This window comes from Rhinatrema bivittatum, chromosome 16 (assembly GCF_901001135.1).
Source record: "Rhinatrema bivittatum chromosome 16, aRhiBiv1.1, whole genome shotgun sequence".
Lineage (NCBI taxonomy): Eukaryota > Metazoa > Chordata > Amphibia > Gymnophiona > Rhinatrematidae > Rhinatrema > Rhinatrema bivittatum.
The window spans coordinates 53,126,179-53,148,199 of NC_042630.1; the positions used below are offsets into that span (position 1 = coordinate 53,126,179).

General features: G+C 42.8%; 1 long non-coding RNA gene and 10 other non-coding genes across 12 annotated transcripts in view; all 11 read left to right on the forward strand.

Moving 5' to 3' along the window:
• The first annotated feature begins 330 nt into the window (after positions 1–330).
• On the forward strand, positions 331–416 carry TRNAY-GUA. Its single transcript is given in 2 exon segments — positions 331–367; positions 381–416. It is a non-coding gene; the product is annotated as a tRNA-Tyr (tRNA).
• Positions 417–560: 144 nt separating this feature from the next.
• Positions 561–643, forward strand: TRNAL-CAG. Its single transcript has one exon. It is a non-coding gene; the product is annotated as a tRNA-Leu (tRNA).
• A 1,493-nt stretch (positions 644–2,136) lies between these two features.
• TRNAY-GUA lies at positions 2,137–2,222 on the forward strand. The gene is given in 2 exon segments: positions 2,137–2,173; positions 2,187–2,222. It is a non-coding gene; the product is annotated as a tRNA-Tyr (tRNA).
• Positions 2,223–2,366: 144 nt separating this feature from the next.
• Positions 2,367–2,449, forward strand: TRNAL-CAG. The gene has a single exon. It is a non-coding gene; the product is annotated as a tRNA-Leu (tRNA).
• A 1,492-nt stretch (positions 2,450–3,941) lies between these two features.
• On the forward strand, positions 3,942–4,027 carry TRNAY-GUA. Its single transcript is given in 2 exon segments — positions 3,942–3,978; positions 3,992–4,027. It is a non-coding gene; the product is annotated as a tRNA-Tyr (tRNA).
• Positions 4,028–4,171: 144 nt separating this feature from the next.
• TRNAL-CAG lies at positions 4,172–4,254 on the forward strand. Its single transcript has one exon. It is a non-coding gene; the product is annotated as a tRNA-Leu (tRNA).
• A 1,087-nt stretch (positions 4,255–5,341) lies between these two features.
• LOC115078704 overlaps positions 5,342–22,021 on the forward strand; it is a 92,218-nt gene continuing 75,538 nt past the window's right edge. Inside the window, exons 1-3 of one of the 2 annotated variants that reach the window (XR_003853136.1) lie at positions 5,342–5,616; positions 8,871–8,993; positions 9,684–9,787. This is a non-coding gene — a long non-coding RNA (uncharacterized LOC115078704). Of the gene's footprint in view, positions 5,617–5,667; positions 7,423–8,870; positions 8,994–9,683; positions 9,788–22,021 lie in introns of those variants that run through there. The other variant, XR_003853135.1, reaches the window with a different exon arrangement.
• On the forward strand, positions 5,749–5,834 carry TRNAY-GUA. Its single transcript is given in 2 exon segments — positions 5,749–5,785; positions 5,799–5,834. It is a non-coding gene; the product is annotated as a tRNA-Tyr (tRNA).
• On the forward strand, positions 5,979–6,061 carry TRNAL-CAG. The gene has a single exon. It is a non-coding gene; the product is annotated as a tRNA-Leu (tRNA).
• TRNAY-GUA lies at positions 7,555–7,640 on the forward strand. The gene is given in 2 exon segments: positions 7,555–7,591; positions 7,605–7,640. It is a non-coding gene; the product is annotated as a tRNA-Tyr (tRNA).
• TRNAL-CAG lies at positions 7,785–7,867 on the forward strand. The gene has a single exon. It is a non-coding gene; the product is annotated as a tRNA-Leu (tRNA).

Genomic DNA, 22,021 nt, shown 5'->3' on the forward strand with positions numbered 1-22,021 from the left:
TTGGTGTTAGGTTGGCATAGAAATGGCTTGGTGTTTGGATGCTGCTTGTTGCACAGAAGTAGGCATTCATGTGAGTGGCAGCAGATGAGGAAGTCCTTGAAGGACTGTCGCCCTTTGTTTCTGAAGTGTGCATGGTGTTTCCATTGCGAGCTGGAAGTTGCTATCCATCGAGTTTAATTTTGGTGGTCTTGACAGCTTGTAAGTAGGCAAGAAGATCATAAGGGTGATTATGTCAGAGTTATAGGAAGCCAAAGTATAACGCTAGTATTTCTGTAGTGCAGAAAAGGATTCCTATCAGAAGGAATCATAAAGTGTGGTGTGCTCATAGCTCCTTCGATAGCTCAGCTGGTAGAGCGGAGGACTGTAGCGGAAGAGTAGAGATCCTTAGGTCGCTGGTTCAACTCCTGCTCGAAGGAACATTTTTCCAATCTTTGTTTTGCGATTATGTCACCCAATTTTATTTAATCTTGAATTTGCATTGCTAAAAAAGCAGAGATGAACAGATGATAGCTGAAACGTTATTGAGCATTTGGATCCACATAGAGGGTCTGCAGTCGCTTGTCAGGATGGCCGAGCGGTCCAAGGCGCTGTGTTCAGGTCACAGTCTCCACTGGAGGCGTGGGTTCGAATCCCACTTCTGACATTCTGTGTAGCTTTTAAACTGGATTTCCCTGTCCATGATGCACGGAATCCGTGTTGGAAATCATGGAGCAGCAATGAGAGGGCAGGATCACCTTGCTGTAGGCTGAAATAAATCAGTACGTTTGGCTTGGAAAATTGGTAAAATTATTGGGGAGAAGTAAACTATTGGCATATATTATTTAGTGCTTGTGCTTTTAGTAGGAAGCCAGATATTAAAGAGTCAATCAGTAAGCCAGCTAATAAGCAGAAGTAAGTGTGTTTTCATATTTTAAAAAAAATATATATATAAAACGGTATCCACAAGCTAGAAATATGCTAGGGGCAGAGTACACCTAACTAAAAAGGTTGAAAAGTTCAGTTTCTTAACTTGGAAAGGTGTAAAGGTGGTGTGATTTGGTTTCTTTGGGTACCATTATTTGTTAATGAAGTCAGCAGTGAGTCACTCAGGCTGAATAAATGACGTGATAAGGATGTGTGATTGCTTTGTTTAGGAACCATCATTTCTTAATCAGAACAGCAGGGAGTCAGGCAGTGCAACTAACTGCAGTGTAAATTTCCAAAGGGATTGTTTTCCACTAAGTTACCTTAGAAGCAGGACATATAATGCCAGAGCAGAGCTCAGTAACCCACAATCCAGTGGCAGCTCTGAGAGGAGAGGATCACCTTGCCGGTGGCTGAAAGGAATCAGTAAGTTTTGATGCTTCCCCCAAGCAGTGAGATTTCCGACCATACTAAAACGCTCCCCCATGCTGTGTAGCAGGTCTCTTGTGTACACTGGTGACGGCTCTGAACGCTGATAACTCCCGCTAAGCGCCTTAGAAAGGTTTGCCGTTTAAGACCTACCTCCTGTATTTCTTTATCTCTTCAGTATGCGTTTTAGGCTTGGGGATTAAAATGTTCCCTTATTCTTCAGGATTAAATGTGGATAGTTTGTGCATCTGATTTTGGAAATAAAATCGGTCTCAACTGAGCATAACTCAAAAAGTGGTAGAGCAGAAGGCTCCAGTGATCAGAATGGAAGGCTAGGGGAAAGGATGGAAGGTGACCTAGTTTGATATGACTTTCAGCTGGAAATGGGGTTGTTCTAGCTTCATGTTATTGTTTCCGAATCTGATTGGTTGGGGCCGCTGGGTAGTTGGTTGGAATGTGACATGTCAGTTTTCCTTGGTGTTAGGTTGGCATAGAAATGGCTTGGTGTTTGGATGCTGCTTGTTGCACAGAAGTAGGCATTCATGTGAGTGGCAGCAGATGAGGAAGTCCTTGAAGGACTGTCGCCCTTTGTTTCTGAAGTGTGCATGGTGTTTCCATTGCGAGCTGGAAGTTGCTATCCATCGAGTTTAATTTTGGTGGTCTTGACAGCTTGTAAGTAGGCAAGAAGATCATAAGGGTGATTATGTCAGAGTTATAGGAAGCCAAAGTATAACGCTAGTATTTCTGTAGTGCAGAAAAGGATTCCTATCAGAAGGAATCATAAAGTGTGGTGTGCTCATAGCTCCTTCGATAGCTCAGCTGGTAGAGCGGAGGACTGTAGCGGAAGAGTAGAGATCCTTAGGTCGCTGGTTCAACTCCTGCTCGAAGGAACATTTTTCCAATCTTTGTTTTGCGATTATGTCACCCAATTTTATTTAATCTTGAATTTGCATTGCTAAAAAAGCAGAGATGAACAGATGATAGCTGAAACGTTATTGAGCATTTGGATCCACATAGAGGGTCTGCAGTCGCTTGTCAGGATGGCCGAGCGGTCCAAGGCGCTGTGTTCAGGTCACAGTCTCCACTGGAGGCGTGGGTTCGAATCCCACTTCTGACATTCTGTGTAGCTTTTAAACTGGATTTCCCTGTCCATGATGCACGGAATCCGTGTTGGAAATCATGGAGCAGCAATGAGAGGGCAGGATCACCTTGCTGTAGGCTGAAATAAATCAGTACGTTTGGCTTGGAAAATTGGTAAAATTATTGGGGAGAAGTAAACTATTGGCATATATTATTTAGTGCTTGTGCTTTTAGTAGGAAGCCAGATATTAAAGAGTCAATCAGTAAGCCAGCTAATAAGCAGAAGTAAGTGTGTTTTCATATTTAAAAAAAATATATATATAAAACGGTATCCACAAGCTAGAAATATGCTAGGGGCAGAGTACACCTAACTAAAAAGGTTGAAAAGTTCAGTTTCTTAACTTGGAAAGGTGTAAAGGTGGTGTGATTTGGTTTCTTTGGGTACCATTATTTGTTAATGAAGTCAGCAGTGAGTCACTCAGGCTGAATAAATGACGTGATAAGGATGTGTGATTGCTTTGTTTAGGAACCATCATTTCTTAATCAGAACAGCAGGGAGTCAGGCAGTGCAACTAACTGTAGTGTAAATTTCCAAAGGGATTGTTTTCCACTAAGTTACCTTAGAAGCAGGACATATAATGCCAGAGCAGAGCTCAGTAACCCACAATCCAGTGGCAGCTCTGAGAGGAGAGGATCACCTTGCCGGTGGCTGAAAGGAATCAGTAAGTTTTGATGCTTCCCCCAAGCAGTGAGATTTCCGACCATACTAAAACGCTCCCCCATGCTGTGTAGCAGGTCTCTTGTGTACACTGGTGACGGCTCTGAACGCTGATAACTCCCGCTAAGCGCCTTAGAAAGGTTTGCCGTTTAAGACCTACCTCCTGTATTTCTTTATCTCTTCAGTATGCGTTTTAGGCTTGGGGATTAAAATGTTCCCTTATTCTTCAGGATTAAATGTGGATAGTTTGTGCATCTGATTTTGGAAATAAAATCGGTCTCAACTGAGCATAACTCAAAAAGTGGTAGAGCAGAAGGCTCCAGTGATCAGAATGGAAGGCTAGGGGAAAGGATGGAAGGTGACCTAGTTTGATATGACTTTCAGCTGGAAATGGGGTTGTTCTGGCTTCATGTTATTGTTTCCGAATCTGATTGGTTGGGGCCGCTGGGTAGTTGGTTGGAATGTGACATGTCAGTTTTCCTTGGTGTTAGGTTGGCATAGAAATGGCTTGGTGTTTGGATGCTGCTTGTTGCACAGAAGTAGGCATTCATGTGAGTGGCAGCAGATGAGGAAGTCCTTGAAGGACTGTCGCCCTTTGTTTCTGAAGTGTGCATGGTGTTTCCATTGCGAGCTGGAAGTTGCTATCCATCGAGTTTAATTTTGGTGGTCTTGACAGCTTGTAAGTAGGCAAGAAGATCATAAGGGTGATTATGTCAGAGTTATAGGAAGCCAAAGTATAACGCTAGTATTTCTGTAGTGCAGAAAAGGATTCCTATCAGAAGGAATCATAAAGTGTGGTGTGCTCATAGCTCCTTCGATAGCTCAGCTGGTAGAGCGGAGGACTGTAGCGGAAGAGTAGAGATCCTTAGGTCGCTGGTTCAACTCCTGCTCGAAGGAACATTTTTCCAATCTTTGTTTTGCGATTATGTCACCCAATTTTATTTAATTTTGAATTTGCATTGCTAAAAAAGCAGAGATGAACAGATGATAGCTGAAACGTTATTGAGCATTTGGATCCACCTAGAGGGTCTGCAGTCGCTTGTCAGGATGGCCGAGCGGTCCAAGGCGCTGTGTTCAGGTCACAGTCTCCACTGGAGGCGTGGGTTCGAATCCCACTTCTGACATTCTGTGTAGCTTTTAAACTGGATTTCCCTGTCCATGATGCACGGAATCCGTGTTGGAAATCATGGAGCAGCAATGAGAGGGCAGGATCACCTTGCTGTAGGCTGAAATAAATCAGTACGTTTGGCTTGGAAAATTGGTAAAATTATTGGGGAGAAGTAAACTATTGGCATATATTATTTAGTGCTTGTGCTTTTAGTAGGAAGCCAGATATTAAAGAGTCAATCAGTAAGCCAGCTAATAAGCAGAAGTAAGTGTGTTTTCATATTTTAAAAAAATATATATATATAAAACGGTATCCACAAGCTAGAAATATGCTAGGGGCAGAGTACACCTAACTAAAAAGGTTGAAAAGTTCAGTTTCTTAACTTGGAAAGGTGTAAAGGTGGTGTGATTTGGTTTCTTTGGGTACCATTATTTGTTAATGAAGTCAGCAGTGAGTCACTCAGGCTGAATAAATGACGTGATAAGGATGTGTGATTGCTTTGTTTAGGAACCATCATTTCTTAATCAGAACAGCAGGGAGTCAGGCAGTGCAACTAACTGTAGTGTAAATTTCCAAAGGGATTGTTTTCCACTAAGTTACCTTAGAAGCAGGACATATAATGCCAGAGCAGAGCTCAGTAACCCACAATCCAGTGGCAGCTCTGAGAGGAGAGGATCACCTTGCCGGTGGCTGAAAGGAATCAGTAAGTTTTGATGCTTCCCCCAAGCAGTGAGATTTCCGACCATACTAAAACGCTCCCCCATGCTGTGTAGCAGGTCTCTTGTGTACACTGGTGACGGCTCTGAACGCTGATAACTCCCGCTAAGCGCCTTAGAAAGGTTTGCCGTTTAAGACCTACCTCCTGTATTTCTTTATCTCTTCAGTATGCGTTTTAGGCTTGGGGATTAAAATGTTCCCTTATTCTTCAGGATTAAATGTGGATAGTTTGTGCATCTGATTTTGGAAATAAAATCGGTCTCAACTGAGCATAACTCAAAAAGTGGTAGAGCAGAAGGCTCCAGTGATCGGAATGGAAGGCTAGGGAAAAGGATGGAAGGTGAGCTAGGTTGATATGACTTTCAGCTGGAAATGGGGTTGTTCTAGCTTCATGTTATTGTTTCCGAATCTGATTGGTTGGGGCCGCTGGGTAGTTGGTTGGAATGTGACATGTCAGTTTTCCTTGGTGTTAGGTTGGCATAGAAATGGCTTGGTGTTTGGATGCTGCTTGTTGCACAGAAGTAGGCATTCATGTGAGTGGCAGCAGATGAGGAAGTCCTTGAAGGACTGTCGCCCTTTGTTTCTGAAGTGTGCATGGTGTTTCCATTGCGAGCTGGAAGTTGCTATCCATCGAGTTTAATTTTGGTGGTCTTGACAGCTTGTAAGTAGGCAAGAAGATCATAAGGGTGATTATGTCAGAGTTATAGGAAGCCAAAGCATAACGCTAGTATTTCTGTAGTGCAGAAAAGGATTCCTATCAGAAGGAATCATAAAGTGTGGTGTGCTCATAGCTCCTTCGATAGCTCAGCTGGTAGAGCGGAGGACTGTAGCGGAAGAGTAGAGATCCTTAGGTCGCTGGTTCAACTCCTGCTCGAAGGAACATTTTTCCAATCTTTGTTTTGCGATTATGTCACCCAATTTTATTTAATTTTGAATTTGCATTGCTAAAAAAGCAGAGATGAACAGATGATAGCTGAAACGTTATTGAGCATTTGGATCCACCTAGAGGGTCTGCAGTCGCTTGTCAGGATGGCCGAGCGGTCCAAGGCGCTGTGTTCAGGTCACAGTCTCCACTGGAGGCGTGGGTTCGAATCCCACTTCTGACATTCTGTGTAGCTTTTAAACTGGATTTCCCTGTCCATGATGCACGGAATCCGTGTTGGAAATCATGGAGCAGCAATGAGAGGGCAGGATCACCTTGCTGTAGGCTGAAATAAATCAGTACGTTTGGCTTGGAAAATTGGTAAAATTATTGGGGAGAAGTAAACTATTGGCATATATTATTTAGTGCTTGTGCTTTTAGTAGGAAGCCAGATATTAAAGAGTCAATCAGTAAGCCAGCTAATAAGCAGAAGTAAGTGTGTTTTCATATTTTAAAAAAAATATATATATAAAACGGTATCCACAAGCTAGAAATATGCTAGGGGCAGAGTACACCTAACTAAAAAGGTTGAAAAGTTCAGTTTCTTAACTTGGAAAGGTGTAAAGGTGGTGTGATTTGGTTTCTTTGGGTACCATTATTTGTTAATGAAGTCAGCAGTGAGTCACTCAGGCTGAATAAATGACGTGATAAGGATGTGTGATTGCTTTGTTTAGGAACCATCATTTCTTAATCAGAACAGCAGGGAGTCAGGCAGTGCAACTAACTGTAGTGTAAATTTCCAAAGGGATTGTTTTCCACTAAGTTACCTTAGAAGCAGGACATATAATGCCAGAGCAGAGCTCAGTAACCCACAATCCAGTGGCAGCTCTGAGAGGAGAGGATCACCTTGCCGGTGGCTGAAAGGAATCAGTAAGTTTTGATGCTTCCCCCAAGCAGTGAGATTTCCGACCATACTAAAACGCTCCCCCATGCTGTGTAGCAGGTCTCTTGTGTACACTGGTGACGGCTCTGAACGCTGATAACTCCCGCTAAGCGCCTTAGAAAGGTTTGCCGTTTAAGACCTACCTCCTGTATTTCTTTATCTCTTCAGTATGCGTTTTAGGCTTGGGGATTAAAATTTTCCCTTATTCTTCAGGATTAAATGTGGATAGTTTGTGCATCTGATTTTGGAAATAAAATCGGTCTCAGCTGAGCATAACTCAAAAAGTGGTAGAGCAGAAGGCTCCAGTGATCAGAATGGAAGGCTAGGGGAAAGGATGGAAGGTGACCTAGTTTGATATGACTTTCAGCTGGAAATGGGGTTGTTCTAGCTTCATGTTATTGTTTCCGAATCTGATTGGTTGGGGCCGCTGGGTAGTTGGTTGGAATGTGACATGTCAGTTTTCCTTGGTGTTAGGTTGGCATAGAAATGGCTTGGTGTTTGGATGCTGCTTGTTGCACAGAAGTAGGCATTCATGTGAGTGGCAGCAGATGAGGAAGTCCTTGAAGGACTGTCGCCCGTTGTTTCTGAAGTGTTCATGGTGTTTCCATTGCGAGCTGGAAGTTGCTATCCATCGAGTTTAATTTTGGTGGTCTTGACAGCTTGTAAGTAGGCAAGAAGATCATAAGGGTGATTATGTCAGAGTTATAGGAAGCCAAAGTATAACGCTAGTATTTCTGTAGTGCAGAAAAGGATTCCTATCAGAAGGAATCATAAAGTGTGGTGTGCTCGTAGCTCCTTCGATAGCTCAGCTGGTAGAGCGGAGGACTGTAGCGGAAGAGTAGAGATCCTTAGGTCGCTGGTTCAACTCCTGCTCGAAGGAACGTTTTTCCAATCTTTGTTTTGCGATTATGTCACCCAATTTTATTTAATCTTGAATTTGCATTGCTAAAAAAGCAGAGATGAACAGATGATAGCTGAAACGTTATTGAGCATTTGGATCCACATAGAGGGTCTGCAGTCGCTTGTCAGGATGGCCGAGCGGACCAAGGCGCTGTGTTCAGGTCACAGTCTCCACTGGAGGCGTGGGTTCGAATCCCACTTCTGACATTCTGTGTAGCTTTTAAACTGGATTTCCCTGTCCATGATGCACGGAATCCGTGTTGGAAATCATGGAGCAGCAATGAGAGGGCAGGATCACCTTGCTGTAGGCTGAAATAAATCAGTACGTTTGGCTTGGAAAATTGGTAAAATTATTGGGGAGAAGTAAACTATTGGCATATATTATTTAGTGCTTGTGCTTTTAGTAGGAAGCCAGATATTAAAGAGTCAATCAGTAAGCCAGCTAATAAGCAGAAGTAAGTGTGTTTTCATATTTTAAAAAAAAATATATATAAAACGGTATCCACAAAAGAAAAAGAAAAAGAAAGTGTGGTAACACCTTAAACTGTTCAGTAATCTTAGAAAAAAGGGTACAGTTCCTTGACATGGCCATGTTTTGCATGGGTGCTGCACTGAGAGGAACACTCAAAAGAATGTCATATCTCCAAATGAACAAATTTAAACATTGGAACTGCGGCAAATACAGAAGACTGAAAAAATCAAGTTTTGAAAGCAAAAATGAACACATACCATTATGTCAGGAGGAAAAATGTTTTTTTTTTTAATTTATATTGTACACAGGTCTGTGGAAAAAAAACAGCAAATGAAGCACAGCATTACTGCATAGAGTTCCACTTGCTGGAGGACCTAAGAGAATGAGAACAGGATGGAAGACATACATTAAAATAATTTCATAAATGCATAAAATGCATTCACATTAACTTCTGCAAATCATGTACAAAAGCCAAGTAGTAGTTGCCAGCGTTTTGTAAATCAGCTAAGCTCGCCAAAAGGAAACATTTCCAATCACTTTAATAACATGATTAAAAAGACCAGTAAGGGGTGAAGGGGTAATAACAATCAAAGGGATGAAAGGCACCAAACATATTGCCCATAGAGATGCCAAAAAATATTTAAAAGAAGGAGGACCATTCTGTTTCATGATTTAACCCAAGTTGAGTTAATGAGTTCAACTAAAAAATCCAACTTTGTTCTCTCCAAACGACGGCAGAAGAAAAATCACTGCCACGACTCAATGGAAGGACCTGTTCAATTACAAAGAAATGCAAATCAGAAATGTCATGTCCAAGTTCCTGTCAGTGAGATCCTAGCAGAGCCTCCTGACAGCTGCATGGTAAGCAGGATCGATGCTCAATAATTTTGTTCATCGCATGGGACCTGTTTTTCTTACATATAGTAAGGGACATGAATGTAGTGTGGCATATATCACCCCGTGGATGAGCAATTGGAGTAATGTTTGAGTGGGTAAACTTTGCGTGTGACAGGGTATGTGACATTTGAAACAGATTATGTTCTTTATCAAAGGATTTTATTTTACAAGCCCAGTCCATGACTGCCCGGTTTCATGCACGTGGTCACCCTCCCCGCATTGTTAAACATGCTTACAAAAGATTTACTCTTTCTACAGCACTCAATGCAGTCACTTCAATAATTAGACGACTCTAGGACATTCTTACACCCCACCCTATTTTTCGGGACATGGCACAGATTTCATTTACCTGTGGTAAAAACCTCAGGGATTTCCTTGTGCCATGTGAATTAAGACTGCTACTACCACCCTGGGATGTAAATCTGTCAGGTCATTTTCCCTGCTCACTCTCTCTCTCTGTTTCAAATTTCACATATTCTGTCACACACAAAGTTCACTCTGTTGACTCAGCATTATTGCTTCTCTTAGTGCCTAAAGAAGATGGGAATTGACATCAAAAGTAAAGCCAACATGACTGAGTAAGAATTATCTGTTTGGTCTGTGAGCTGTGGTTCCAACCCTATCTCCTGACAATATCTATGCTTTTAATTTCAGATTAAATGACAGCAGAAATCGCAATGAAAAATGTGGTAATATCCTTCTGATTTATAGTCAACATCGAAACAGACCCGAGGCATGGTTCAATGATGGCATACAAGGTTATATGAACGAGTTCATCGATAAATCTCAAAAAATAGATCTAGAACTGGCCTTTGTTTATTGATAAGGCTAAGAAAGCATATGTATGCTGGTAGAGCCTATTATGAGGTCTAAACATAATTTTGCTGGAGATAATTTTGGTTGTTTGAAATAAAAGAAAAAAATCTATCATAATACAATGAACAGAGGATTCCTTTTACACATATATAGCCCTCGGTTTTTGACATCTTGTAGAATTAGAGGTTAAATGTGAATTATCCATCTAAATGGCTTGCAATATTAACCTCAAAGGCCTTTGATATCTTATTCTTAATCTGAAAGCAAAATGAATGGTGGTTATCTGTAATTCCAGGGCAGCCTAGACCTGCCAGTTCCATCACTCATACAGCACAGGCCTTTGCACCCTGAGTGCATGCTGGGACCTGCGAGTGACAGCAGAACTACAAATCCCAGCATGCAATGGGTGAGGGCAGGAGTAAGCCCAGGTTTGGCTCATCCAGCCCCTATGATGATCTGACACTAGATGGTAACCTTAGGTAAGGTTATCTTTCAAAGAAACTGCAATTAATTTGAAAAATGATTTTTTTTGGAGGGAGATCTTTTGTTAATTAGCAAAACAATTACACAATGCTTCACTGAGATCCCCTGCCTACCACCTCTTGTACTTTCTTGAGTGGATGGTGCAGCTAGAATATAAAGATTTATTATCTCTGACATTAATTATAGATCAACTGCTAATAATGCAACACAGCAGACATGCAGGAGAAGGAGGGGGAGGGAGAGATGGGGAGAGAAGAACCGTCAGTATCTTTGTAACACAAATGTGGGGTGCGTTCACTATTTTGCTTTGGACTTAGAGGGGAAGGGATAAACTTTCTGAGGCTTTCCTCTGACCTTTAGTCCACGGGACAAACATGAGGGTTGATGCAATAAAGTGCACTCAGCCTACAGCACGGATTTATATGTAGGTGGGAGTATACTTTACTTTGGCTTTACTTTGGATGCACTAGGCTAGCGCCCAGTGCAATAAAGAGATTATTGTGTCCAAAATGTGAACCCAAAAATGTGCACCTGATAGTGCCCATCAGATGTAAATTGTATGTAGATGAGGACACTAGATATTACCACCCCTCAATTCAGTAAAGCACTGGGCGCCCAATGGACAATTTTTAATGCAGCAAATTTAACTTCAACCTCGGAGTTGGAGTAAAATCAACTCACAATCAAGGACTCGTGAAAAACATTAAAAAAATAGGTTCTCTGTGTGACCTTCTCCTTAGTATAGTTGTGACATTTTAATTTACTGTTTTTGGTGGAGAAAAATAATGATGACCTGATTTCATTAAAATAAACCAATTTTTCTTATGGCCACACATTCAGAAGTCCATAGCAAGGGACACATAATATTTTGCTGAGGTTGCTGAAGTGAACTATAGCAAAAACGGAAGCAGGATGAAAACAGACACTCGTATTGCGTGCTATGAATGCAAAATGTTCCTTTAGCGTGCTCTTTTTAGTGCTGCCTCTCATTTAAATATTGCATCAGGCGCCCAGGGGACATGGCTGTATGCATATTAAGACAATGGTTGCTCAATACTAGCACCTGTTTTCAGCATGTTTTACTGCATCAGCCCCAGAGAGAATCCCTGTGAGAGAGGAAAGTCTGCTATTTGCAACATAAAATGTCTTGTACTCCCAAGCACGAGGCAGTGGCACAGAACCCATGAAACATGTGTCAGATCTCATGATGGGGCACCTCAGTGGTTATCACAAATCCCAGCCCTGTCCCCAGGACAGGAAAATCACCATTCAGTGACCAATAAGATAACAGCTTTCTCCTCTGTCCAACTGGGAGAACAACAGCTGGCACAGCTTAGATCAGGAGCTTATGGCAGCTGTTCTGTTACATAATCTGTTAAAGTGCCAAAAATAGTCTGTTAAAGACACAGAGGGAAGTTATAGGCACACTGCTGACTGATTGTGGTATGTGGGAATGTCTCTCTGTGTTCTGCACTGACTGTCCCCTTCCCCCAACTTACCAGCTTCCTTACTTAAATCCAGCATACTCCCCACCTGCTGCTGACTGACCAGATTCAACACAGCCCGCCTGCTCCCACCAGAGAAGGACATGGCCACCCAACCAAACTTATCAGCGAGCAGACCCGCCAGAGGCTACAGTCACCTAGCACTGCAAGCAGACCTGCCAGAGGCTGCAATCACCAGGCACTGCCAACCTGATCAGTCTGGCCCCCAATTCTGCCCTAAGACAGACACTACCAAGGCCTGCAGCTACCTCCTGGCTACCCACCTCCAAATCTGATGACTAAGGCTATGGCCACACAGCCTGCCACAGTACAGGAAGTCACTGTTTGGACTGCTGGCCCCTCTGTCAGTGGCCAAGATAAGCAGAAGCTGACTGACCTACCACCATTCAGAAGTCATTCAGACACCATTCAGATGATGCTCAGATGCCCGAATGGCCACTCAGTTGCCCGACCAGTCATGGCTACGCAGATTGCCCGCTCCTCAGATAATTCTGCACACTAGCTTTAGCACTCTGGCATACTCCATACCTGAGACCTACCACCACTCAACTGCTACTGCCCAGTCTTCTGGCTCTCCCCAAATACAGAACTACCATAATTGCCTGGTTTCAGCCCTAACCACTCAGCCACAGCTCCCACCATCAGCCTATTTCAATCAGGCCTGCCAACTCCCTCACCAATAACCAGTCTAGCAGCAGCCAGAAGCCACCTGGCTGATCGGTTCAACCTATACATCCTACCAAACTACTGAGTGCTCATTGGAGCAACAAGGGAATGCATTGAGAGTGATGAGGGAGCATCGAGGGAGCATCAAAGAAACAACAAGGGAGTGGCGAGGGAACACCGAAGAAATGACGAAGGAGCAACGAGGGAATGACAAGGAATGAGAGTGAAGTGGGAGCTCCAAGGGAATAAATGATAGCTGAATAATCAAGAAGAAAGACTGACAAGAGAAGAACCCCTTAAACAAACAACAGAACACCTCTTCTTATAGAAGAAACAACTCAACAGGAAATATAATAGTCTTCCAAGACCTTCCACATATTCTAAGTAACACGATATACGCTGCAATCCTCTTAAAGAAAATGGATCAAACAAACAAAACCAAGCCTATCCTAAGACAAAAAAGTAATAAGGATCAAGCAAAAAATGTCACAAAAAAATAACAAACAAAGCAATGAAAATAAAATGTTGCACACATTGGGGTAGATTTTTAAAGTTATGTGCGGGCGTAGGTTTTATAACATGTACGTGCTGCCACCCGCATGTTATAAAATCCAGTGTTGGTGCGCGTTGGGGGGTGCACAATTGTGCAACCTGCATGTGCCGAGCCGAGCAGCCTGCCTTTGTTCCCTCCGAGGCCGCTCAGAAATCAGAGCGGCCTTGGAGGGAACTTTTTTCCAGCCCCCCCACCTTCTCCTCCCTTCCCCTACCTAACCCACCCCCCAGCCCTAACTAAATCCCTCCTATCTTTGTTAAGAAAGTTACGCCTGCCCAAGGCAGGCATAACTTGCACATGCCGGTGAGCTGCCGGCGCGCCGTTTCCCGGCCCGGAGGCTGGTTCGGAGGCCTCGGCCATGCCCTCAGAATGCCCCCGGGCTGGCACCATGCCCACGGCCCCATCCCCAGAACACCCCCAAATGCCGCGCTGCCCCCGACACACCCCCGACATGCCCCCCAAGCAAAGCCCCGGGACTTACACCAGTCCCAGGGCTTTGCGTGCGCTGGCGGCCTATGCAACATAGGCGCACCAGCGAGCAAGTTCCCTCCGCGTAAATCCAGAAGGATTTACGCGTGCAGGGCTTTTAAAATCTGCCCCTATGTCTGGATCAAAATAAATAAAACCCATCTAAACATGTTTAATGTTCTCTACAATGCTACTTAATGCATAATCAATATAAAAAAAAATCGCAATCATCATTGACCTAATTGAAGACCATCTGCCATTGATCTGAATTACTGAAACTTGGCTAAATGAAAATGAAAATGTGCTCATAAACCAAATTTCTAACCTAAATACTATCTTTTCCATATACCAAGACAAAAACAAAAAGGTGGAGACCTCTTAATCATTTGTAAGAAAGAACTTAAATTAGTAATTTAAAAAAATGAAATTTAACCTCTCTATGAAGTCATCTTCCTAAAACTGAAACAAATCAACATAGGGCTAGTATATTGCCCACCAGGCCAGCTCCACAAAGACTGCTAATCAATTATAGAACTGTTCGCCAAAGTATTCCCAGCTTCAGAATTTACAATGATCCCAGGTGACTTTAATCTACAAGTAGACAAGACACCTAGGTCAACTACCTGTAATATGTTCCTTGCAGCAATGGAAGTCTTAGGATGGACACAACATGTCACTGAAGCAATTTGTAAAGCTGGTCAAACCCTAGATCTAATATTTGCAAATGCAAATAACTGCCAAATTAATACTAAACATATGATAATACCTTGGATATATCACCAATTAGTAAAAGCAGGCATCCTTAAAGAATCAAACTAAACAAATTTCAATGTAAACCGGTACGATAAGACACTAGTCTTGAGTATCGGTATATCAAAAGTATTTAAATAAATAAATAACTGAGAATGAAAACACCTTCACATACAGAAAGAAAATAAAAAATGAGATACTATTAAGCGCCCTAGAAAACAAGATGAGAGACCTTGATATAACCAACTGCACAAAGCCTTTGACCCATGGGATAGAATAATAAACAAAATTGCATAAGAGCACAGCCCAATATAGATACAAACAATCAACAAGGAACAAGATAACAATAAGAAGAATAACCCCTGGTATAAGGAAGAGCTAAGAAAAGCAAAGAAAAATCTAAGAAAACAAGAAAAATATTGAAGAAAACACCCAACGGCTAAATCTAAAAACAAAACAACAAAAAATACAAAGCCTAAATATTCAAATACCATACGCTTACCAACAAAACAAAAAAAGAATACTATGCAAAACAAATCCATGGGGTTTTGTTCAATCCAAAACTAATTTTTAAAACTGAAAAATCTAATAAAGGATCCATGATCAAATAAGCCAAAGACACTAACCTCTCTGAAGAAGATTGCAATGAATATGCAACTACCTTACAAGAGAAAACAAATAAACTGAAAAAAACAACTCGACCTTAACCACAAACATAAACCAAACTGATGATTCAATAAATTCTACAGAATAAACAAACAATAAAAATACAAGGACTTCAGTTCTTTTCAAATAATATCAAAATGGAGATAAAAAGAATAATCAATAAAGCCTCCATGTGTTACACTCGGGGGTGGACCATTGTCCTGGAGCAGTGGAGAATGACTCCCTGGTAGGGACCAGGAAACACCTGCCCCAGGGGGTGGAGAACTGGAGGAGACAGAGGCTTGGATTAGCTTCAACACTGGAAGCCCATGGATCCCCGGGTGTATCCCGTAGGGCAGTGATTTTCAACCAGTGTGCCGCGGTACACTAGTGTGCCGCGACACATGGTCGGGTGTGCCGCGGGGAAAGTTCCCCAAACTATAGTGCCCCCTGTGCAGGGCCGGCGGAAGCACTAGGCGAACTAGGCGGTCGCCTAGGCTAGGGCGCCAGCTTCCCGGGGGCGGCACTGCCCCGGTAAAATTAAGAGAGCCGCGCTTTCAAGCATGTGAGTCCTTTGCTGTCAGCCCGGGCGGAACGCGGCAGGACAGCTGGAGTCAGCAGCACCGGGCGTGCTCTCTTCTTCCCGCCCCCCCCCCCCCCCCCGCGGTCCGGAAGAGGAAGTGGAGAGCATCGGGTGCCTGCGCGGGAAGAAGAGACCACGCTAGTGTGGTCTCTTCTTCCGCGCAGGCACCCGATGCTCTCCACTTCCTCTTCCGGGGGGGGAGGAGAAGAGAGCACGCCGGGCACGACTGGAGTCAGCCGGGTGCCTGCGCGGGAGTCATCGGGTGCCTGCACGGGAGTCTTCCCGCGCAGGCACCCGATGCTCTCCACTTCCTCTTCCGGGCCGCGGGAAGAAGAGAGCACGCCGGTGCCTGCGCGGGAAGAAGAGGCCACGCTAGTGTCCGACGGGAAGAAGACTGCAGCGCGGCTCGGAGGAAAATGGAGTTTCAACCGCGGCCGATGGGACTCCGCCTCCGCGAGGGCTGAAAATGAAGAGGTTAGCGTTGGGAGGAGGCTCCTGCTGCTGCTAGTTCCCGGGGTGGGGGAGAGAGATAGTGAATGAACGAGCAAGCATGTGTGTTTGAGATCCTGTGTGTGTGAGTGAGAGATTGCATGTATGTGAATGATTGAGAGCCTGTGTATGTGAAAGAGAGTATGTCTGTGATTGAGAGCCTGCCTGTGAGAGAGAGAGCATGAATGTAAGTTTACCATTGGGAACCTGTATGTGTAAGTTTGTGTGAAAGAGTATGTGTGTATGATTGAGATCCTTTGTGTGAGAGAGAAATCATGTGTATGTATGATTAAGAGCCTGTGTGTATAAGTAAGAGAGAGATCATGTGTGTCTGTGTCTGATTGACAGCTGGTTTAGGTGATGGAGCATGTGAGTATGTGATTGAGAGCCTGTGTGTAAATGAGAGAAAGAGAGGACATGTTTGTAAGCATGTGAATGAGAGTCTGTGTGTGAGAGAAAAAGACAGCATGTATTTATGTGATTGAAAGCCTGTGTGTGTGTGTGTGTGTAAGCGTGAAAAGATAGACAGCATGTGTGTAAATGTGTAATTAAGAGCCTATATGAGAGAGAAAAAACATGTATATATGTGAGTACTGAGAGCATGTGTGTATAGGTGTGTCATTGAGAGCCAGTGTGAGAGAGAGCGCTGGTATGTGACTGAGAGAGGAGAAAGTTCCAAGCAAACCACCCCACCTCCTGCTAATTCAGAACAATCTCAGGACACCTGGATATCAAATCTTACCAGGTATGCAGAGCAAAAAAATTTTTGTATCCTTATTATTTTTCATTACTGGGTCTTTGTGTCTGCTATTTTTAAATATTTTGTTGGTATCTGGAAATGTTTTATATGAGTTTTTAATTATTGGATATTCCACTCATCAGCTGTTTCGAAATATGTTCTTTTTGTTAGTACAGTTTTACTGCTGATGATTTTATATTTCTTGATTTGTTTTATAAGGATGGGTGATGTTTCTTTTTTCCTTTGTTACACTGCATACAGAGACTCTGGCTTGTTGCAGTTTCCAATTCAGTTTTTGTCTGCATGCTTCTTGTTATGCGTTTTGGTCTCTTTATTCTATGTTAGGTGAGGGACAGCACGTGATTCAGGTGAGGTTTTCTGCTGGCATGTTGTTTCTGTGTAGGACTCTATAGCAGCCTGACTTGGTCCGTTTTCCTAATAGGAGATGTATTGGTGTCTTAAGGCCTGGTGTAATATTTTCAGAGACTTATTGTACTTTAAAAGTGTGATCTTACATAAAATGCACACATTTACTTGTATTTAGTTTTCAACCACATATCTATGTGAGCTGGGCTTCTCAAGCTTGACTACCATAAAAACTAAAAACAGGGAGAGACTGAGAACTGTTGAGGAAGAGCTTCGTGTGTGTCTTTCCACCATTCCTGCCAGGATATCCCTTTTGTGTTCATCGAAACAGGCCCAGGTTTCACACTGAATGAGTATAGATACATTTAGAATCTATATTTTTAAACATATGTATAATATGTACTGTTTTAGTGTCATTTTGTGCCATTTTGGTTGGTGGTGTGCCCCAGGATTTTTTAAGTGTAAAAAGTGTGCCGCGGCTCAAAAAAGGTTGAAAATCACTGCCGTAGGGAACCAGGCTGCTTGGACTTAGGTGGGCCTCGCAGGGTCTCCTGGAGAGGTAGTAGAGAGGCGTGCCAAAGGACAGCAAGGGAGCATGGTCAGACTCGAGACTATAGGTCAGATGGAGCAAGGAAGACCAGAACAGCATAGGCAATGACAAGGCAAGGGACAGAGCCAGAATCAGGAGACATGGTCAATCAGGCAGAGGTCAGAATCTGAGGGTCAGTCCGAGGAGTAGTCAACGAGGGAAAGGTCAGGTTCCGGAGGTCAGAAGAGGTCACAAGGCAGGCAGACGTCAGGAGGCAGGAAGCAGACAGAAGGGTCAAGGAACAGGCCGAGGTCAGTACCAGAGAGACAGTCCAAGGGTACTACCTGGAAGACGAACAGACACAGGAACAGAGGGATGCTGGAACAGTAGGATGCAGGAACAAGGCTGGAATAGTAGGATCCTGGAACAAGGCTGGAATGAGACTGGAATAAGACTGGAATGAGACTGGAACAAGGCTTAGAACGCAGTGAAAATCTAGCACACAATACAATGCCGACCTGATTGCCAAGGCAAGGAACTGCAGGCAGGAACTTCCTTAAGTAGTTCCTTCAATATGGGCACGCCATGGAGCTAGGACCTTCCCCTGGCCCTACAAGAGGCCAAGCGGTCCACGCGCGCGTGCGTAGGGGCATGGCCAACGCCATGGGAGACGCCGCACCAAGGACTCCGGCGTGAGTCCTTGGTGCGCAGTGGAAGGCCAGGCAACTACTGCTGTGGGACGCCGAGGTCTGGAGGAGCTCGCGGCTGCCACTGGGGATGTCAAACCGGGACCTGCAGAGGAGCCCAAGAGGTGAGCAGGCCCATGGATGGGGCACACAACACCATATATCCAAATGACCCAATCTGCCAATTTCCTAAAAGAAACTAACCAAATAATTACACCACCAATCACAAAACTAATCAACCTGTCATTAACAGAAGGCCAGTTATCAAAAAGACTAAAACAAGCTATCATAAAACCATCATTAAAAAATAAAAACAGGAGTGTTAATGACTGGGATCATTATAGACCGATACCAAAAATACTCAAAACAACAGTTCTCAACCAACTAGAGAACCATTTAGACGATCATGATATCCTTTACCCAAATCAATTTGGTTTCAGAAAAAAACATTCAACAGAGACCCTGCTATTATCACTAATGGATCTGATACTGCAAGGATTTGACTCTGGCAAATCATACTGTCTTGTACTCATCGACCTCACAGCAACATTCAACACAGTAGATCATAAACTACTATGCCAACAGTTAAAAAACATTGGAATCAATGGAATGGTATTAAAATGATTCAAATCCTTCCTAGATGAGAGAACATGCCAAGTAAAATTAAAAGATCAGATATCCGACGTCTTTCAATGTAACACTGGAGTTTTTCAAGGATCAGTTCTATCTGCTACACTATTCAACATCTACATGCTAGGGATGTGCACTGACTTTTTTTCATGTCATTTTCATTTTGGGTCATTCTCTGTCAAATGTAATTTCTTTAATGGTTCAGTAGGTATTTATTTTGGGTTTTCCTAATTTCAGTTAGTGTACACTAACCAGTAATCCTAATCTGAGACTTAGTGCGCACTAATGGGACTTTAGTGTTCACTAATTAGATGTTAGTGTGCATTAAGTTCCATTAGTGCACACTACCTAGTTTTTTTAATTTCAGAGTTAGTGCTCCCCAATAAGTTAAAAAGTGTTAATTAGGGAGTAGTTCATTACCTAGAGGTATGATTCTTCATTCCCATTGGCTGTCTCCCAAAAGAAATTATGATCAATATTCTCACTCTAGATGAAATGCAGAAATCTAGACATGATTGATTTTTTAATCAGCACTGCCTTTTAAGACACATAAATCCTGCTTTTCTGTCTTATAAAACAGCAGCATGTAATTCACAGATATTTATTATTTAGATATATAGATTATCAATATTTCTAAGTGGTTTCAGATTTTACACTCATAAAATCATATCTGCTCACCCACCACTTCTGCTCCTCCTTTCAGCCTCTCTCTGAAGAGAGAGCAGTGTTAAGAGCAGTGCCGCAAGGTTTGGTGTTGGGACCAGTCCTGTTCAATATCTTTGTGAGCGATATTGCAGATGGGATAGAAGGTAAGGTTTGTCTTTTTGCAGATGATACTAAGATCTGCAACAGAGTGGACATGCCAGAAGGAGTGGAGAGAATGAGACAGGATTTAAGGAAGCTGGAAGAGTGGTCGAAGCTATGGCAGTTGATATTCAATGCCAAGAAGTGCAGAGTCATGCATATGGGGTGTGGAAATCCGAAAGAACTGTATTTGATGGGGGGTGAAGGGCTTATGTACACGGAGCAGGAGAGAGACCTTGGGGTGATAGTGTCTAACGATTGGAAGTCAGCGAAACAATGTGACAAGGCGATAGCTAAAGCCAGAAGAATGCTGGGCTCATAGAGAGAGGAATATCTAGTAAGAGAAAGGAAGTGATGATCCCCTTGTACAGGGCCTTGATGAGGCTCACTTGGAGTACTGTGTTCAGTTCTGGATACTGTATCTCAAAAGGGACAGAAACAGGATAAAGGTGGTCCAGAGAAGTGTGACCAAAAAGGTGGATGGTCTCCATAAAATTACTTATGAGGAAAGATTGAAGAACCAAAATATGTATACACTGGAGGAGAGGAGGAGCAGGGGTGATATGATACAGACTTTCAGATACTTGAAAGGTTTTAATAATCCATGGTTAACAACAAACCTTTTCTGTTGGAAAAAAATCAGTAGAACTAGGGGTCACGATTTGAAACTCCAGGGAGGAAGACTCTGAACCAATGTCAGGAAGTATTTCTTCACGGAGAGAGTGGTGGATGCCTGGAATGCCCTTCCAGAGGAAGTGGTTGAAGACTAAAACTGGGAAGGATTTCAAAGGGGCAAGGAATGAACACTGTGGTTCCATAAAGGCTAGATGATTGGAATGAAGAGAAGAACCATGGAGGTGGCTTGCTGGAATGGTGGCTACTACCTGGTGATTACTACCCTTACTCAATAAGCCTTCACACGGTTAATGCAACTTCAACATTGCTCTCTGCTTCAATGGCAAGGAGAAATGTAGAAAAGAGGATTTGTATTCAGACAACAACGAACAAGGACTGAACTACACAGTCTGAGTAAACAAATAAGTGTGGGAGTAGCTTGCTTATTACGACGGTTACCAGCCTAAACCAATTAAGCCCGGTACTTCACTTTAAACGCATATCCAGTGTTGCTCTCTGCTTCAATGCCGGGGGAAATGTGGAAAAGAGGATTTACATTCAGACTACATCAAACAAGGCATTGATCTGTGCAGTCTGAGTAAACAAGCATCAGGGTAACTTGCTTGATGCTACGGTTACTACCCTTAACCATTAAGCCTTATGCTCACCTTTGATGCAACTCCAACATTACTCTCTGCATCAATGACAGCAGGGGGTGGCAGGAAATTTGAATCAAACAGTTACCAACAAGGCCCTGAACTTGTTAGTCGGTGAAACAGATAAATATGGGAAAATAAGTGTGGGAACTTGCTGGGCAGACAGGATGGGCCGTTTGATCTTTTTCTGCCATCATTTCTATATTCCTAGCTCTCTTTATTTTTGTCCCTAATACATTGTGTTTCTTGAGAGTTGTTTGCTCTTTTTTTTTTTTTAAGATAATAGAAAGCCTGAATCTTTCATAAAAACAGCAACTCCTGTCTTCAGCTGTCCATGCTGCATTCATGCTTTATGGTTAGTTATGAACACCGCCCAGCAACACCTATGCTATTTTTAGGTTCATAAGAGTGGGACCTGCTGAGCAGAAGAAGCTATCCAAAAGAAATATATATATATTTTACAAAACTACAACATCTCCTGTTAAATAAATCTCAGTTTGAAGAAGAAGTGAGGGAACATAAGAACATAAGAATTGCCATACTGAGTCAGACCAAAGGGTCCATCAAGCCCAGCATCCTGTGTCCAACAGTGGCTAATCCAAGTTACAAGTACCTGGCAAATACCCAAACATTAAATAGATCTCAAGCTCCTATTCCTTATTAAATGAATAGCAGTTTATGGACTTCTCTAGGAACTTATCTAAACCTTTTTTAAACCCAGTTACACTAACTGCTGAAACCACATCCTCTGGCAATGAATTCCAGAGGTTAATTATGCATTGAGTGAAAATTTTCTCCAATTTGTTTTAAATGAACTACTTGCTAACTTCATAAAGTACACCCTAGTTCTATTGTCTGAGTAAACAACCAATTTACATTTACTCGTTCAACTCCTTTCATGATTTTGTAGACATATCTCCCTTCAGCAATCTCTCCAAGCTGAATAGCCCTAACCTTTTCAGCTTTTCCTAGATTAATGGTGACAAATCCTGTCACCATTAATCTTGCT